The 18927-nt window shown below is 56.9% G+C and overlaps 1 protein-coding gene across 1 annotated transcript in view; it reads left to right on the top strand.

Moving 5' to 3' along the window:
* The first annotated feature begins 13177 nt into the window (after positions 1–13177).
* The window catches only part of Tp73 (tumor protein p73), a 49952-nt gene continuing 44202 nt past the window's right edge, over positions 13178–18927 (top strand). Inside the window, exon 1 of the mRNA XM_005339216.4 lies at positions 13178–13289. The gene's annotated coding sequence lies outside the window, so the exon portion shown is untranslated. The remainder of the gene's footprint in view (positions 13290–18927) is intronic.

Below are 18927 nucleotides of genomic sequence, written 5' to 3'. Positions count from 1 at the left end.
GAACAAAAGAGAAGTGTTTGAAAGTATACAGTGTGCCAATTTATGAATTATATATATGATTTTAAAATAAGGTAAAAAGTCAGGCACCAAAAGCTGCCAAAGCGCTGTTCCAGCTAGTCTGGCTGCCTGAGCTGCACTCCAGGGGGCCTGGGCAGGTCTGGCCCATCAGTGCAGGCACTTGTGGAATGGGCATGTGGTGCCGAGCCTGTGGAGGGGGTCATCTGTGAAGGCTATGGGGGGACAGGTAGCTGTCTCCTAATTCTGATGAGCAGCCCTGTTCAAAAGTCTGTCTGGAGTAGAAGTCAGAACAGAACGTGGGGTTCACATCCTCTTCTTGCCCTTGGGCCTCAGACAAGTGACTTAACTTCTTGAAGGCTCAATTTACCCCTTTGCAAAGTAAGGTCATAACAGTCTCTGCCTTAGTGGATTGGGAGAACTGAACTAGATGCCACACCAGAAATGCTTGGAAGTGGCCTCAGCTGTGACGTTTCTTGGTCCAAGGTGCTGCTTCAGGACTGGGAGGGCCAGGAACCTTAAAGGAAGAGCCAGTTCACTGGGAGGGAGCCCAGGCCTTTCCCCAGGGGGTGGCAGGGAGGCTGGAATCTGCCTGGGCCTGAGCGGAGGCTGGTGGCATCTGTCAGGGGTATGTCCTATGGCAGGGGTGCCTCAGTCTGGTGTTTATTTATAGAGCACGCCCCACCCAGGCCCAGGAATGGATCTCTAAGGTTGAGCACATGGAAATGAGCACAGCGAAAATAGAGACGCACAGGGGAGACCCGGGACCAAGAGAGAGACAAAGGTTCCAGAACCAGAAGGAGGCCCTGTGGGCTCCCAGGGACCCACAAACCGGGAGACTCTGAGTGTCCCAAAGTGAAGTCACTTCTGTGGGTGCATGAAGAGCTTCCTGTGCATCTCGGTGGGTGGCTGCTTTCCACCGCCAAGTTCAAGGGTGACTTATCATCTGCAAAGTCACAGGAAGGATGCTGTGTACCTGGGCTGGGGTTTGCAAACAATCAGAAAACCCCTTATAAACAAGCACCATCCAGGGGGCTGTGATTGTGGCTCAGTAGTCGGGTGCTTGCCTCGAATGTGTGAGTCACTGAATCACTCAGCACCGCATATAAATAAATTAATAAAAGTCCATCAACAACTAAAAAAAATCAAAACAAAACCAAAGCACCTCCACCTGTGGGCTGCACCTTGCCAGTCACTGTTCCCAGTCGGAGCTTCATTTTCCAATTTGATGAGAGCTAAGTCAGTGTTCTAAAATATCTGACTTTCTCATGATTCTGCTTCAATAGCAAAAAAGGAAAGAGAGCCCGAAGACCCCAAGGTGAGCGACTGGGCACTGTCTGCACCTGATCTGCCCAAGCAGTAGAACTGACTGATTACCCAAGTCACCTAGACCAGTGTTCACAGCTCTCCCACCAGGGCCTTCACAGAAGTGCCTGCTCTTCAAAAGTGCCCCCCGCCCCCAGTAGGCTGCCCCAAATCTAAAGCCCAAAGGAGAAAAAAAAAAGTGCAGTCAAAGTATTATTTATGAAGCACGTGTAACAACTAGTGACTCGTGTCTGGCTGTGGCTGGGAGCTGGGACTTGGCTAAATAATTAACTCCCCTCGCCCCAATCCTCAAAACAGCTGGTTGAGCCCATTGACAGATGAGGAAACTGAGGCTTCAGTGGGTTATTCCACTGGCCCAAGCCACAGGGCTGCCAAGTGCACCAGCGGTGACAACCAAGCCAGATGGGAGCTGTGCGAATGGTCCTCTCCCCTGGGCCTGGCACTCTCTAGGACCTGGGTGGACACAAGACGGGGTCCCCAGAGCATACTGTGGGGGAACATTCACACCGGAAGGCCCTTTGAAGCCATCTATACTAGGAGTGAGAAATTCCAGGCAACTGAGGGGGAAGGGCCACCTGACTCACCTGGACGCTGGAGCAACTGCAGGTCTCCAGCGAAGAATGCAGCAGCAAGCCACAGGCTGCAGCAGTGCCCACAACCTGGTCCCAGCTGCAGCGCCGGCATTTTGGTTGTGCCTGACAGTTGCTGCAGAAAGCTCAGAATCTCATTTGTACTTGTTGGCCAAGTTTAAATTATGAATCATTACTCCTGCTGCCGAGCCTTATCACTGAACATGGCGATAAGCAAGAGCATCCCAGATAAGACCACAACATGGCTCTTTGCATATTGTGACCTGGTTAGTTTTCTTAGGCTGCTGTACCAAGTAACCACAAACTGGGTGGCTTCAAACAGCAGAGAGTCTGAAACCAAGGTGCAAGGTGGCTTCCTATGGGTTCGGAGAGAGTCCAGTCCAGGCCCCTCCTCCATGCTGGTGCTGTGGCGTCCCTGCACTGCTTGCCTCCACAGCATGGGGTCTTCTCTGGGCCTCTCCTCTCCAGGTGTGGGGCCTCTCTGAGTAATCCAGGATGATCTCATCTTGAGACTCTGTCATGTCTGCAGAGACCCTAAATTTAAATGAGACATGAGGTTCCAATTCTGAGGTTCTAGGACCATATTTTTGAAGAGACTGCCCTTGACCCCATTAGAATAACTACAGTTCAACAATTTGTGATCTTCTGCACTTTACTTGATGCATTGGCAACATTCTTCCAATAAGGGGTCCCACATCCCCCAGAGTTGGGGAGACAGGCAGACACGTTGGACAAGAAACAGCCCCAGAAGGGGGATACACGTGTCCCAGAGAGGTGACACACGTGCCCTAGGCCTACTCTGGCTGTCAGTGTCAGAGAGGCCGCTGGGGAGGTCAGTGAGGGTCACCGTGGCTGGAGGGGGCAGGGGAGAAGGCATGCAGTACAGATGCAGTGACCCTGGAGAGGACATGGAGCAGGGGGGACATGCTGGGTGATGCAAGGGCCCTGAGGGCAGGTCTTGGGGAGTAGAGAATTCGTGAGGCACCAGAGGACCTTGGGTCTAGCGTAGCGGCTCCTTCCAGCCTAGGCTCTCGGCTGCTCTGGGAATCAGATTGACAGAGCACAGATTGACAGGGGAGCAGCACTCCTGACCAGATAACACATAAGGAATAAGACTTGCTCAGCAACCCGGAAGGCAGGAGGGCCACAAGTTCAAGGGCTGCCTGGGCAACCGAGTGTGAACCTGTCCCCAAAAATAAAAAATAAGAACAGCTACGAATGTTGCTCAGTGGTAGAGCACCCTGAGTTTGATCCCTAGTACTGGGGGGAGGGGGAGGAAAAGGAGCAAAAAAGGAAAAGAAAAAGACAAAAACACAAGTCCTCGGTTGGAGCACGCTGGAGACTGGTGTCTGCTCTAGAGGCCAGCAGTGGAGGGGATTTCTGGATGCTGGGCTTGCAGAGTCTGCACGGGGTCTCCAGGGAGCTCAGGGTGCCTGGGAGCTGTCCTGCATGGACACGTCACCCAGCTGCAGCTCCAGGACCTGTTGGCTGCTGTTCTCACTGAATGTCAACCAGAAGGTGGGGCAGGCAAGTTAGGGTGGAGACGGGTAGCCAGACACAGAGGCGACCAGAATTCAGGATCCAGCCCATTTTATAGGTAGAAAACAAAACCACACAGACAATTAGCAGGAGACTAATAACAAATACTTAATTTTTCTGTAATCAACCCCATTTCTACCAAAAATAATTGCAGTAGTTGGGGTTTTCTGATTCTATTGTACATCAGGGCAAGTAGGAAATTCCAGCCAAAGCCAACCACGCACTGGGACATGGGAGAAGCTTCTGAGGACCTTGTGCAAATAACCATGTTGCCATGAAAGTAAGACCACTCACCCCTTCCGAGTTTTGGAGGGCAGGCTCAATTCTTTTGGCAAAAGTCTAATTTACCAAATTTCTGTGTTGCTGTGAGCTATAAATAGTTTCTTCATTAGAGTTCTGGAAATTTTTATTCAGCATAATACTGATATATTTTGATACTGAACCCAGGGCTTCACACCCTGAGCTACATCCCCATCCTTTTTTATTTTTTAATTAGTTAGTTAATTAATTGATTGACTATTGGACCCAGGGGTGCTTTACCCCTGAGCTACATCCCCGGTCCTTTTTAATTTTGAGACAGGGTCTCGTTAAGTTGCCCAGACTGTCCTCAAACTTGCCTTCCTTTTCTCAGCCTTCCGAGGTGCTGGGATGACGGGTGTGCGCCACTGCATCTGGCAAAATTCTTTTGAGATTCCAGGGATCCATCTGGAAAATCCCACAGTTAATGAGAGGGCAAAAAAGACTTAATTTGGTGCCAGATGTGGTAGTACCCACCTGTTGTCTCAACCACTCTGGAGGCTGAGGCAGGAGGACCCTTTCTCAAAAAAGGGGGTAGGGGGTCCTGGGAATGTAGTTCAGTGGTTAAGCCCTGGGTTCGGTCTCCAGCACCAAAAACAACAAACAAACAAACAAAAAAACGTAATGACTTAATTTGGAATTAAATTTTGGAAAGTTATCAAATATCCAAACATTAAAACACTAGGTGAAATAGGGTCTCAGAACATTGTGAAATACTTAAGTATCATTTAACCAAAGTGGCAGTTAAATATTTCAGACAACTACGGAAAGCTATATAGTTCTTTAAAACCTTGGATCTTTTTATAGAGAAAAGGCAGTTTTCTTGAGTAATCAAAGACCCAATAAGAACAACATGAAGCAGAGGAAATTATTTTGATAAAACAAAATCTTGGTTTTCTTGGCAGGTGACTTAAAAGGTGAAGAAAAACTTCATAGCCTTTGGCTAAGAGCAAACCAATCCTTCCAGAAAACTTGGCTGTTTTAAGAGAAGACCAAATTCTAGCTTCTCCTCAGTTTCCCCTCCCTCCTCCCTCTCACCGCCTCCTCCCTCCTCCCCCCACCCCCTTCTTCTGGTCTTCCCAGCCAGGGTAGAACACAGGCAGGTCCTGCCACTGAGCCAGCCCACATCAGTTTACATTTGGTGTTAAGACTCACTTCAAAATTCTTACAGTGCATCCAGTTTTAGCCACCCGGACCACAGAAGATTCTCCCTTCCTGCTGCCTCTTCCCAACTCTCTATATCCATTTAATTTCCATTTTTCCTCTCTTCCTTCTGAAACAACCTTTAAATAACCTCCGAACGAGTCACACTCTTTTTGCTGAACAAAAACAAAACAAAACAAAGCCCGTCCTAGGCTTTCTTACCAAAAGCACACCTTACTCTTTTCAGAGTTGTTGCCTTTATCACCTCCACTGTTTTAATTGCATATGCTAATTAGAATGCTAACGAATTTCCTGGCAATGGGAGAGACAGGCACACCGGGCCGGGCTGTCTGCACGGGCAGATCCAGGGGCAGCGGCAGCATTCCTGCAGAGTGGCTCCCCATGCAGTTTCCAGGGCCCACAGATGGAGTTCCTAACAGACCCAAGTAGCTGTGTTCTCCAGGAGCCAGAAACCAAAAGTAGACACGAAGTCTCTAGATTGCATCTGATTTTGAGATGAGGTGGGCAATGAACAGCCACCACTTGGTTTAGCTGGGTGTAACCTTCAGGGAGCAAGTTACCGAGGGATCTGGGAACCTAACCTGTCTTTGAAGCAGACATATTACAAAGCGTGATCATTGTTGAAAAGTTCTTTTCTGAAATTTTGTCCTACTAACGTCCATTTAATTTTCTTGTTTTTAACAATTACGTTCGGATGACTTGCAAAAATGTCACTTTTATGAAAATGTTGTGTTTTCAAACAAAGCAGCGGCGTCGCCGGTCACTTTCCTGTTCAGTGTCATTTTTTATATGTGAAGCAAGGTTCAGGAAGGCAAAACCCTGAAAGCCACACAGGTTTCAGTGAGTTTTGCTGCGGTGCTGATGACAGGCGTCAAGGTCCCTGCACTTCCCCTGCAGTTTGTCCCCAGGTTGAGTGCACGATCATGCTTCCGAGGCCAGTAAACCCAGGAGAATACAGCTGCGGCTTTGCAGTGTGGCCATCGTGAGCCAGCTTTCGTTCACCGAGATCATCCCGGCTCAGGAGAACTGGGAAAGCCTGTGCGTTGGTTTCTGTTTTTCTCTGAGAATTTTAGGAATAACGTACGCAAGGGCTTCTTTCTGTCCAAGCCAATTAAATAGCACTCTCCTACAAATCAAGGCTTGCAGTTCTATCTGGAGGAAGAGAAGCCCCACATAAATGTCACCCACACTTCTGCGTAAACACGCGGAGGGCGAGGCGGCACAGCCTCCCTCCAAGCTTGGAATCTCACAGTGGACCAGTGGGTCCAGATGACGAAATCTGGAAGATGGAATAACAATAATAAGGTTAACTGCTTAGATGGCTAAAGCTTTCTACTGACATTTGTGTAAGGAGTAAAGATCTTTCATTTGCCGGTTTTTAAATAGTTTTCTGACTCGGGTGAGAATCACCACCCTGAAGTTTGCATTTCAAAGGGACGGCCCTCTGGCCGGGTGGGGAAGGAAGTTCACATTTCAAAGACGCGGAGGAAGAACGGAGGTTTTCCTGAGGAGTCTGGGGCGCCTTTCCCTAGTGTAGGGGTTCAGAACAATTCCTGTTTAAGCTTTTCCTTCTTTTTCCAAGTGCTACTCAGTGCCCACCGGACCCCCGCCTCGGCGTCCTAATCTCTTACAGGGTGGGCAGCACCTGGACCTGAGCGGGGAGGCTGTGGACGGGGAGGACGCCGGGCTTCTGGAGCCCGTGTTTTCGAGGACTCAATTTGCAAGACAAGGGGATTGTTTTTAATTCCTCAAAGAAGACCCCTCCTCAGCTGCTGCAGCTCCGGGAGCTAGGATGGGAATCCGAAGGTCCCAGTTCTAGCTTGGATCTGTGTCTCTGGAATTCCAGGGAGATTTCCTACTCCCAGAGAGAAGGACTTACAGAAATAGCTCCTTTGGGCTCTGATCTTCAGTTTGCTGTTCAACTAACTTTTTTTTTTTTAATTTTCGTTGTCAATGAACTTTCTTCTTTTTTTATTTGTTTGTTTATTTATTTATTTATATGCGGTGATAGCCACAACCCAGCCCCTGTTCAGCTAACTTCTGATCACTGGGCTCTTAAAAAAATTCCTTTGGATATCCTTTATCACATTTTGCTAGACAAACAGTGAATGTTCCTGGTGGTACTGAACTGGGTTCCTCTTCTCGTCCTTATTAAATGTGCCCAACAGGTGACCCAACACCAAAACCAACAAGACTTTTGTGACCACCACGTTCTAAAGAGGTGTTCTCAAAAGAGGGGGCCATGCCCGACCTCTTGTGACCCAGGTGGGTGAGGACAGGGTTTGTGCGAGCTGTCCCCATCTCCTAGGGAATGCGAATGTGGGGTGGTCATGGACCTGCTGATGTGTGGCGGGCACTGGGCAGGTGCTAGGGGACAGACATGCAGCTGAGGAGGACAGAAGCCCCTTATGGACCAGGACCTCTTGTTTAGACAGACTCCCTGGAGACCTCGTGCTGAGGGATGACCCATCCAACTTCTGCCTCATCCAACCCGACTGTGCCCCCGCTGGCCAAGAACAAAACGCATTCCTGCTGGTCACAGAGCCAGGCGCTCAGGACATCCCACAGGGGAAGGGAGACAGACCACCATCCATCATGGGTTTCTGCCCTGGGAACCCACAGCAAAGTCCGTCTGCATGGACATCAGGTCCATGGGAACCCTGAACTCACCAGCCTGCGAGGCTGGCATGGTCACCAGCTGTACAGGTTGTCCTTTTCCTGCCCTACAATTCTGCCCTTCCTCACAAGTGACAGGAGGGCAGAGATGAAGGAGACAACAGCTATCTCAGTGACGAAGGAGGGGGTCAGAAAGCATGGTACCAGGCGAAGCCCACGGGGCTGGGCGCAGCCCAGGGGTCGGTCAGCCTTCGCCTGGCGTGCATGAGGCCTCCCCAGCACAGAAGAAGGAGAGGGAGAGAAAAGGCAGAGGGGGAGAAGCAGCCCCGGGCGCTGGTCTGGAGCTATTTCTCAGGCTCCTCCTCTGGTCAGAGCTGGGAGGGGAAGACCCCAGCCCCAGGGCTCCACCAGGCCTGACGGGCGATGTCATGAGAACCTTGCCTCTCCCCGGGCTTTCTGTCTGGGGTCCCGGATCCTGCAGCTCTGATAGTCCCAGCCACCGTGGACCTCTCGTGGTCACCAAGAGGGAGAACAGCAGACATGAGCAGGAGAAGCTCTGGTGGTCACAGAGGTGCACGCAGGGGCCCTCAGAGACGCGGGACTGTGCTGACGCAGCTTGCAGGCCGCCTTGGCTACAGAGGCAGCAGGGGCTTGGGGATGCTGGGTGGTGGAGGCCGAGGGCAGGGGAAGTGAAGGGTGAGTAACTGCCTTGCTCCGCCCACCGGTGTCCAGATGGGAGTCTCTCCCCAGCTCTGCTCCCGCTCACAGCCTGGAGCCTGAGCTGATGAGCTGTCCTCCTGCAAAGGGCCGCTCTGCAGGCAAGATAGCCAGCCAGACAGTCGCTGTGCCCGAGGGGTGGGTGGAGGTGGTGTGTTCCAACCTCCTAGGCGCACATTTTGGGGGTGATGTGTCCTGAACCCCAATATAGATACCAGGGCTGTGGAGGGGACACTGGGGGGCACTAGAGGGACTGTTCATGGGCCGTGGCACCGGAATCAGCTTCCTGCAAGAGCAGCCCGAGGTGGAGGTGACAAGGTCCCCAGGGCTGCAGGAGGGGATGAGGGCCCTCGAGCGGCCCCTGAGTGGGGGGAGTCCTCCTGCCCTGCTGGCAGTTCTCAGAGGAAAAACCCCTAGAGTATGAGAAACCTGCCTCTGTGTCCCCACCTGCATTGCAGGTGCCAAGACAAGGGTGAGTCACAGCCACAACAGGGATCCAGTGGGTTTGGGGCTTCCCCTGCTGAGAGTAATGTGGGTTGGGGACCTTTTTTTGCATTTGGTGTCCATTTCCCCCATTTACAGGTGGGGAATTAGAAGTCCAGGAGATCAGTGAAGGGACAGAGGCCCGAAGTGGGCGTCAGGCCACCCAGAGTGAGGCAGGTGGGGCCCCTGTAACAAAAGGCAGGTAGGCAAGAGAAATCAGCCCAGGTGAGGGGCAGGAAGTCCCAGGGAACCAGGGAACCCTGCGATCACACCCCAAGTGAGCAGCATGATTGTGACGGGGCGCAGGGGTCGCAGGGGAAGGGAGGAACGCAGCCCGTTGGTTCCCATCAAGCTCTGTGGGGCCCTGGGGCCTCCCCTTCCTCCCGCGTGGGGTACTGAGAGCGCCATCGCTCCTGCGTGGCCGGCTTCAGGGGTGGATGTGACAGTGACCTTCCGGCTTCTGCAGTCTGTGTGCCGTGTTTTGGGGCAGTGTGTCCTGTGGGTCCACCCACCTGACTGCATGCTGTGGGACCTCTGGGGAGGCCTGAGCCGTGTCCCTCCCGGGTGAGCTGTGCACTTGGAGCTGCTTGTGGCTCACCGGAGAGCCCCTGAGGGAGGGCAGTGCAGCGGACACCAGGCGCCCAGGAAAGGCTGGCCCAGCCCCTTCCTGCCCCACCAGACTGGCACAGACATCTGGGCATCCCCACCCGTCTCCTGCCAGCCAGGAGGCAGGGCCTGGGCGGGGCACCCCATACAGCCCAGGCTCAGTCACCTTCCCAGAGTCACTGCATATTGGAAGGACTCAGCTCCTGCAGGGTCCCCGCCCAGTGGCAGCTGGCAGATCACACCCTGTGGCTCTAAGTACCCCTGGGAAGGGGCAGGGACTGTAATTGCTCACCTGCTGCTCTGAGGTGCTAGCCCTGGGGCTGTCTGGGGAAGCTCTGCTAATTGGGCAGGCTGCTCCTCCAGAGGGGTAGCATGCAGTTCACTGGATCTTTCACCGTGGGCAGGGACGTGCCCCTCTCCTCCTGCACTACTTCCTGGGACTATGGAGGTGACTTCCTGGCTGTGTTTCCTCCACTGGGTTCAGCAAGCCCTGGAGGACTGCAGCCTGCCCGCTCACCTGGGTGGCGCCCACCTGAGAGGCAGAGGCTTCTTTGCCAATGCACAGGCCTGGTGTTCCTGGCTCAGACAGCCTGTGAGGGTTTCTGGCCATTGTTAGAGAACAGGGAGAGCAACCTGGGTCCTGTAGGTCCTGCCCACCGCGACATGGTGGGGGGTGGGCTTGTAGAATCCAGAGAGGCCTCAGGTAGCAGCTGAGGTCTCACAGCAAAGAGGGGGCTCACTTCTGCAGAAAACCCAGCCGCCCTTCTGGATGTGTCGGCCATGAAGAGGAGGTGCCTTCCTTGTTTGGAAGAGGGCACTTCTAGCTAAACATGACAACCCAACCCAAGCCATGATTCAATGAGCAAGCCAACCCTCCACCAGCCTCTTTGGGGTCCTGGGAATTGGTGCCCTGCACAATGCAGGTTCCAGCTCACTCCCAAATTGCAGAGGGCCCTATTGGTCATGGAAACCAGAGAAGCAAACTGCAGACAACCCAGCCTTGTGCCAGACACTCGCCTTAGACGTGGGTCCTCCCTCCTGCGGACACCTCCTTGGCGTCCTGCTGTCAGTGACTGTCAACAAACCCTAGTAATTAGCAGAGGCTCCTGTCATTTCTCTCTTCTGAGTCAGGCATGCTCCAGCTTGCTTCTGGGTCCTTAATTTTTGATCAGGGATGGCTCCTTGGCTAATTATTTGGAAATAATGAGGGAGGAGAGAGGAGGTTGTGAAAGTGTCCCCGAGCTTTCAGAAGGAAGCTGCAAATTTGAAAGGAGGCTTGGGTAAACAGGACGCTAATTGGATTAATGGGAAAATGATGAGTTCTGGTAAAAATAGCAAGACGGGGCCCCTGGAAGATGGAGGTCAACGCAATTCTAGGAACACTGCCCCTCATCCGTTGGTGGGTTTTCAAAGGACTGGGCCCACAGGAAGGGTCTGTGCTGGATGGTGAAATGGCAGCCACCACCCCAAACATGCATGATCCCAGGAAGACTCGTGTGCGGATCTCGGGGATGCGTGGGAATCTTGGGTATTGCCATTGTCTGACCCCTGAGTCCTTTTAAGAACCTTAACTTGCCAACTTTATCTTTCTGGGCTTGGTTGTGATGAAGACCCCTCCAGTTTCTGTTCTCCAGTCCAACCCACTCTCGATGGCACTGGTGACAGCAGGTGACTCTGAGAAGGCGCCTGGGCCCGGTGGTGCTGTAGGAGGCTAAGTAATCCCGTAGCCCGTCTGTCATCTCTCTTTGAATTGCCGTGCCCTTGTCCGAGCCGCTCCCTGGGAGTTCACTGACAAAAATCCAGTGTCAGAAGTTGAGACAATCTGTGTGAGAGTGGCCAGCTCCCGGGCCAGCAGAAGCGGGCTCAAGTGCCACCCTCCCACTGGCCGGCCTAAGTTTTGCCTCCATGAGATGAGGGGAGAACACCTCCCCTAAGGGGCAGCTCCGGGTCGTCTTATTGGGAAGCTAGTTGTGGGCAGGGCCCTTGGTGCCTCTCCTCTCAGCTCCACAGCAAGACTCTGGGGTTCCTCTGAGGACTAATAGGGTTTTTTGTTTTTTGGGTTTTTTTGGTGCTGGTGATTGAACCCAGGGCCTTGTGCATGGGAGGCAAGCACTGCACCCACTGAGCGACATCTCAGGAAGAGGGTTTTGCAAACTGGATGTCCCTGCCCTCTATCCTGGCCCCGGCACTCCCCATGGTTCAAACTAACTCCAGGCCCACATCCCGAATCCCAGGCCCCAGGCCCCAGGCTCTGTCAGAGTTCGTGATTTTTTGGCCAAGCCTGGGTGGCGCCCACCTGGGATCCCAGCAACTCAGAGCCTGAAGCAGAAGGATCTCAAGTTCAAGGTCAGCCTCAGCAACTTAGTGAAACCCTGTCTTAAAGTACAAAATAAAAAGGACTGGGATGTAGCTCAGTGGCGAAGCACCCCTGTGCTCCACCCCAGTACTTAAAAGGGAAAGAAAAAAGAATTCATATTAAAGAAAATTAACTTGGACAAGTGAGGCAGTACCCTATTTTATAACACAGCAAGGGGCTGGTAAACCCCCAGGCAAGCTCATCCCTGTTTCTGCAGAGCACACAAGGGTGCTCACAGCCCACGACACACGGGGACCCTGAGGGCTGCCAGCTCCCGAGGGCAGGGCCAGAACCGGAGTGGACCCCGGACTTTCTGAGCCTTTGAGTTCAGAGAACCAGAGCCACTCAGGCTCCGTCCCTGCCCTTCAACGGTGTCAGCTGTGACCGCAGGGTGCACCCTCACCAGCGTGAGCAGCCAGCGGCCAGGCAGCCTTGGCTCCTGCTGCTCAGGGCCAGGTGGGGGCAGGTGGGACCCTGGGCAGGGTGGGGTGACCTGCCCTCCCATGAGGAGCCTGTGCTTCCTTGGGTGCCACCAGGTGACCAGAAGCGTCCCCTTCTCAGGGTCCTAGCTTCATGCCCTCCCAAGGCCTCCTCAGGCAAGTCCACTGAGAACTGGACCGAGCTTCCGGTCCTGTTGCCTGTGGTGGGGCAGGAAGGTGGGACAGTGGCCACCACAGATTAGTTTCCCCAAGCTCGGGTGGGCACCCTGGAAGTCCTCTGTCTAGCGGTAAAAACGTGGGCTTGGCTGGGACATTCGGGATTCTGTACTGTGGCACGCGCTGTGTGTGCGGGGCAGACGGTGGAGCATCAGCAACTTCATGGCTTGACCTAAGTTTTAAAAAGATGGACCCCTGGCTGTTGGAAGAACGCGCCGGCACATTGCAGGTGAAATGATGGGATACGGAATTTGTCTTGAAATGCTCCAGGGGCAAAAGAGAATCCGGGAGACAGGCAGGTGCTGGGGGGGAGGGATCCTGGCTCCTTAGCTATTCCCGTGGTTGCATGTGCCTGAAGACGTCTGCAGGGATGCAGCTGGAGCATCGTGAGATGTGAAGTCCGCCAGATTCAGGGAGCCGCGGGTCAGATGTTCTCTCTCACTTGTGGAAGCCATAGAGGAAAAAAAAAGAATAAAAATGGAATCTCATGAAACAGAAAGGGAGACCTGTAGAGAAGAGGAGGGGTGGGGAGGGAGGAGTGGAGGGCAGGAGGAGGTACTGGGGACTGAGACTCACCAGACCGTGTTGTGTGCCTGCACCGTGAATCCACCTCCTGAGCTGGCTTTCTGGTGCAGTGGGAACCTGTCCCCCAGGTCCCTGGGACAAGGGCGGGGCTGGGGGGATCACAGTGTGCCTTGTGCTCTCCTGGTGGCAGGTCCCCAGCCCCAGGGCTCTGAGCCATGCTCCGCCCCCTGGCCCTGGCTGAGGCTGGCCACACTGCCGCCCAGCTTCCGCGAATCCAATGTCATCACCTAGGCGACCGGACGCTGCTGCCACTGCCCGTCTGCGGAGCCAGGAGCCCAAGGCCTCCCGGCCACCTCTGCCTGGCCCCATCGACTCTCCTGGGGCCCCGGCTCAGCCAAGGTAGGCGTGGGCTCTGCTGCCTCCTCCTGCCCCAGTGGCAGCTCCACAGGTGCCCGGGGTTGCGGAGCCCCCTCCTCACTGCCTCCCACCGGTGGCCAGAACAAGGTGTGGTGTGGGCAAGGGTGTTGGCAGGGCTGGTGGAGACCTGCCTGTAGCTCCCCTGAGGGGACAAGCCACTGTGGCGTGGTGCTTCCGAGAGCCATCCGCCCGCAGTCGGGTGGCAGGATTTCTCATGTGACCCTGAGCTGGGCGACAGGGCCAGGAGCAGAGTAGCTCTGGTGACACTTCCCCCTGAGACCTGCTGGAGACTCCCACCCCCTGCCAAGGGGGCACTGAGCAGCTGCCCAACATGAGTACATCTGGGCGCTGACCCTCCTGGAGGCCACCGCAGCTCAGCCTCGTGGCCAGCCCAGAGTCCCCCAGCTCTCCCCAGCTCCCTCCTGTCCTGTGGCACTGCCAGGCCCTGGCCTCCCAGACGCTCACCCACTGCCTCCAGCCAGACCAGTGTGTGCGCTCGGCAGCCTGCTCCCTCTGTCTGTGTCCACCCAGCACTGCTGTCCTGCGCCGGGATGGACGCCCCGGCCAGGGAGTCACGCAGTCCCACCTGAGACGGGGGTCCTCTGGGGTGAGGAGGGCTGTGTGCCTGTGGGCCCCGTCCAAGTGCCGGTGGTGAGAGGTGGGTGGGGAGACCAGCTGCCCCTTCTGTCTTGTCCCCTCCTGGGCCTCTGCTCAGCCCTGGCCTCCGCAGGCCTGCTGGGTGGACCTGGGCTGGGGCCAGGGCTGGGGCCTTTCTGACTTGCTCTGTCCCTTCAGGTGTGTTTCCCCGCGGCTCTGAGAGTCTCATCCCTAGAGCAGGTGCTAGCAGGCCCAGTGAGAGCCGCGGGAACGTTCTGGATCCTCAGCACCTTCTCCCTGAACTCTCAGCAGATGAAGCCCACGGGCGGGGAGAGGTTCCCCCACGTGGCTCTTCCCCAGGACTCATGCTGACCTTCCCTGACCTGCAGCCCCTGCCCGCTCAGACTGCCTGGTCACTCTGCCTGAGGTCTGACTGCACTAAGCACCCCGGGGCCTGGGTTGATGGTAATGAGCAACACACACTGGACTTCTAGCATTAGATCCAGAAACGCACGTCGGCCTCTCCGCATGCAGAGGAGGAGCTGAGGGACCCGTGGGGACCGAGGGGGCCGTCCAGGGCCTAAGGAGCAAGGCCTCTGCAGCTGCCCCTCCTGGTCCTGCTGCTGGTCAGGGACTCTGCTGGACTTGGCCTGGGGGCTGGAGGGGAGTGCAGGGGCCCTTGGCCCCCTCCAGGTCCCACCAGGCAGGGTCAACTGGAATTTGCCTGGGGGGCAGGAGTGGGTGAGACCCTCAAGAGGGGTGGGGGCAGAAGCAGGGAGTGCCCAGAGCAGGCTGCCCTCCAGGTGGGGCAGAATGGGGGCGAGCCATGCCGACCAGAGGCAGCTAGAGCTCAGGTGGCAGATTGTCACGGCAGTCACCTTGCACCCCTCATTCCACCTCGTCCAGGAATCTGCCAGAAGTTTTGCATAGATTTGTCCTGCAAGGAGGGCAAGCGAGGCAGCCTATTTTGGGGACTGGAAAACAGGTGGTGGGGGCTGCAGGCAGCTGACTCTGCTGGGTGGAAGGATAGACTGAAAGGGCACGAAGGCCAGAGTCGGGACACGTGCTGGTGGCTCCCCGCTTCCACCTGTGTCCCCGTCACTGTGTGTCCATGCCCTCACCCGACCCTCACCAAGGCCAGTTTCATTGCCCACCAGCCCCTGGCCCACAACGTGCCCACAGGTGACCTTCCCCAACCAACCCCCCCACTCCCTTCCTGAGGCTGGAATCCCCTCCTTGTCCCCGAAGCGCACAGACACAGGTTCAGAACCAGCCAGGGTCCAGCGAGACCCCCACACAGAGCCCACGCCTGCCCCTCTGCGATCTGGAGGGCTGTCGGTCCCCAGCCCAGCCCCCTAGCACTCTGTCAGCTGTAAGACCCTCAAAACTGCAACCCGCTGTGGACGTTGGCCTGCTTTAGGCTGAGCCAGCCTTCCTCTCCAGCCCGAATGCTAGGGCGCAAAGCTGTTTCTCCCTGTATCTCGCTAGAGGGCTCTCCCAGAGGGTGCCACTGCCTGGTGGGAGGGGTCAGGTGGACCTCACTGGAGTTGGACTCACCCCAGCCTTGGCACTTTCAAGCTGTGTGGCCCTAGGCGAGCTGCTTGCCCTCTCTGTGCCATGTAAGTACTCCTGGAAACTCACTCCTGGGTTACTGTGTGGGTTGCAGGAATTCCCAAATACAACCTTCACTCCGGGTGAAGGTTGGCACTGTTGAGTGTCCAGAAAGTTCTGGTGGTCTAGGGCCCAGGAGTGGGCAAGGGGAAGCAGACAGAGTTGCTGGAGGGGGGACAGATGGACAACACTCATGGCAACTTGGCAGGAAGGTGCATTCAGGGGCAGGACCAAGCCTTGGAACAGGAGCCAGGGACCTGCGGGGGCTCCTAGAGACGGACAGGTGCCTGGGAGGGTGTAAGCACCGACCTGGGCGGGTGGTCGTCAGCCAGGGCTGGAGCCCAGAGGCAGGGAGAAAGGGACTTGGCCAGGACTGGGGCACAGCAGAGAAGAATGGGGGTTGACCAGTGGGCGTGGCCAGTGGGAATGTCAGCTTGGGGGTGAGGACCAGGGGGGGCTGAAGCACTGGACAGCTTGTCTCGGGGGAGTGTTCCAAAGGACAGTGCAGGCCCCTCTGACTGGCACCGCCACACTTTCTGCCCCATAGGGAGCCCTTGGGGCAGAAAGGGGGCCAGGACGGGAGGATTCAAGTAGAGAGGGCTGGGGGCCTGGCAACCTGTGGGCGAGGGGTGGCACAGGAGGGAAAGGCTGTGGGTGGGGCTGTGACCACTGCCATGAAAACCTGCCTGCCCTCACCAGTCCCTTGTCCACTCAAATGCCCACTCCGACTGCAGGCTTCTCTTCCTCCCAGCCCTTCACCTGCTCCTCTTCTGTCCATGGCAGTCAGCCATCCTGCACCTCGATCTGCGCCCGCCAGGCTGGCCTGAGCTAATCGCTGCCCACACTCCACTCCCACAGCCCTGCCCGGGGCCACTCTGACAGGTGGCTGCGCTTGGCTGCCCACGTGGCTCGGCAGGCCACTTCTCCAAGCCACGCCTGACTTGGCCCCTTCTTGGAAGTCCACACCCTGGGCCTCCTGCCTCTGACCCACCCTCGGAGCCCACCTCCCCACTTTCCTGAAGACACGGGGCTGGGGACGCCCCTTCTCCCTCACCAGCTTCAGCCTCTGCTGGGACGGGGGCTGAGCCCCACTGTTAGAGGGGGCTCCTCCTCCAGAGATGACCGGGGGCTGGGCTCCGCAACAGGGTGCTCGCACAACAGGGTGCTCGCACAACAGGGTGCTCGCACAACAGGGTGCTCGCGGCCGCTTTCTGAGAGTGGGGAGCGAGGTGCTGGTGGGGGTGGCTGCGGCCAGGCCGGCTTCCTCCCTCCTCTGCGGCTCCTGATGCTGAGGAAGCCTTGGTCAGCTGCAGAGTCTCCGCGTCTGCACTAGAGCGTGCCCTCCATCCCAAGCTGCCTGGGGCTTTTGCCTTTTCTAAGCATTGAATGCCCCAGGCGCATCCGGGACGGGCTCCACAACCACCCACCTTCATAGGAGAGGAGTAGAGGCTCAGAGTGGGCCTGGCAGCTGCCCAAGGTCACACAGCTGGAGAGCCGCAGAGGTGGGCTGTGTGGACAGAGGGAAGAGGGACCCGGTTCATGGGACAGGCAGGACTGAGCTGCAGGGCACGGAAGGGTGGGGCAGGTGCCATGTGTCCCAGCATGACCCCAGCATGTGGGGGGGAGTGGCGGGGGAGAAGTCCGAGGCAGGCCAGCAGAGGGCAGGGGCGTCCCGGGATGTCTGGACGCAGGTAGGGCCTCCCGGTACTGGTGAGAAAAGAGAAGTGGGAAGGGACTTCCCAGGCAGGGTGTGCGGTGGGCTGCGCAGGTGGCTGGGCAGGTGGCTGGGCAGGTGGGGCGGGGCCCTGGACCCGCTGGGTGCCACTCTGCACCATTCACGGTTGGTAAAAGGAGACTCAAGGTCGTGGGGTCAGCAGCCTCCTGGGGATCAGCCATGCTTGATGTCACTGGCCTTGGCCATGGTGGCTGGTCTGAGGCGGTACCCTCCCGTGGGGCCTCAGGACTTGGTTTGGTCCGGGAAGCTGGTCAACCACCGTCTCCTTCCAGAAGTGCAGGCAGCCCTGGTGGTCAGGGCCCGGCCTCCTGCAGGTACTAAGGCAACTGTTGGGTTCAGATGGACTGCAGGTCCGCCTCTACCAGAGGGAGGCCACGGTGAGGGCGCGGGATCCCTCCAGCCTCCACTCCCACCCCCCTTCCCCTGGGCCGTGGCCCAGGAGCAGAGAGGGAGCTTAATCGGGCGCCCCAGCTGTTTTCGGGTTGCACACACTGTGCCCTGCCCGGGGCGGGTGGCTAAATTTGTCTTCCATCTCTGTGCTTGGCTCCCTGGACCCGGGGAGAGGGCACAGCGGCCGCCGTGGGCAGCGCGAGGGGCTCACCTGCGGGGGAGGCTGTTTGGCAGCCCTGCTGAGGGTCCGGCCCCCTCCCACCCCACTCAGGGGACAGGGACGGAGTCTGCCACCTGGCCTGGGACCGGGGACAGGAGGGCAGGCAAAGGTGGCCGCTGCCCAGGCACTGAGGAAGGCGACATCCTTCCAGGAGGGGCATCCTGGCCCGGGCCCACCAGGTGAGAGCACAGGCCACCTCGAGCCGCTCTGGCCCCCCTGCTGCAGCGTGGCTCTGTGGCCGCAGGAGGCGCCGCCATTTCCTGGGAGAGCCGGCCGCCTGGACCCTCTGCACAGGCCGGGGCTCTCTGGGCACTGAGGCCTTTTGTACCCCTCAGAGGAACTGAAACGGCCGGGAGGGGTCTCCCTGGGATGGCCTCAGGCCTACCTGCCGTTTCAGATCTCACTGTGACTTGGTGACTGAAACAAAGGGTGGAATTCCTCGTGGGAAGGGAGCTGAGAGAGTGACCACCCTTGACTAAGAGCTGACCACAGGCGGGGCACTCGAGGGACGGCCCAGCAGGGCAGAGCCCTCCCGAGCCTCCCTACTTTACGGGCCTGCACTGAGGAGGCCTGGCCTCCTGTCCTCACCCTGGAAAGGCTGGTACTTGGGATTCGAGGGGCAGGAGGGGTGCAGACTGGGGCTGAATGTGGGCAGCCCTGCCTCGGAGCTGCTGACGGAGGGAGGGTGGGCACCCAGAGCCCTGGGGCCAAGCCTGGCGGGCTAGAGGGGATGTCCCATGGCTGGGCGCAGCTGGGGGTCGATGGGGTCTAGTGTATCAGAGGTGCTTTAGGAGCCTGTCTGTCCTTCGCCGGGGCAGAGAGGTGGCAGGAAGTTCTCAATTTTGTCTGACTCAGGCTTCCGTGTGGACCACATGGCAGGTAGCACCCATGTGCCAATGGACGAGGGACAGGCTGGGCACTGAGATTCAGAGTCAGCAAAGAGAGCTTCCTCCAGGGGCTGGGCCCTGACCTGGCATGGCCTGGGGGACCCAGATACAAGAGGCCACACAGCCCAGTACCTGGAGGCAAGGGACAGGGAGGAGATGTGTGGGAACAGGTCAGGAGCC

This window comes from Ictidomys tridecemlineatus, chromosome 11, assembly GCF_052094955.1.
Source record: "Ictidomys tridecemlineatus isolate mIctTri1 chromosome 11, mIctTri1.hap1, whole genome shotgun sequence".
NCBI lineage: Eukaryota > Metazoa > Chordata > Mammalia > Rodentia > Sciuridae > Ictidomys > Ictidomys tridecemlineatus.
Note: the sequence above shows the minus strand (reverse complement) of the source record. Positions and strands in the feature narration are given on the sequence as shown.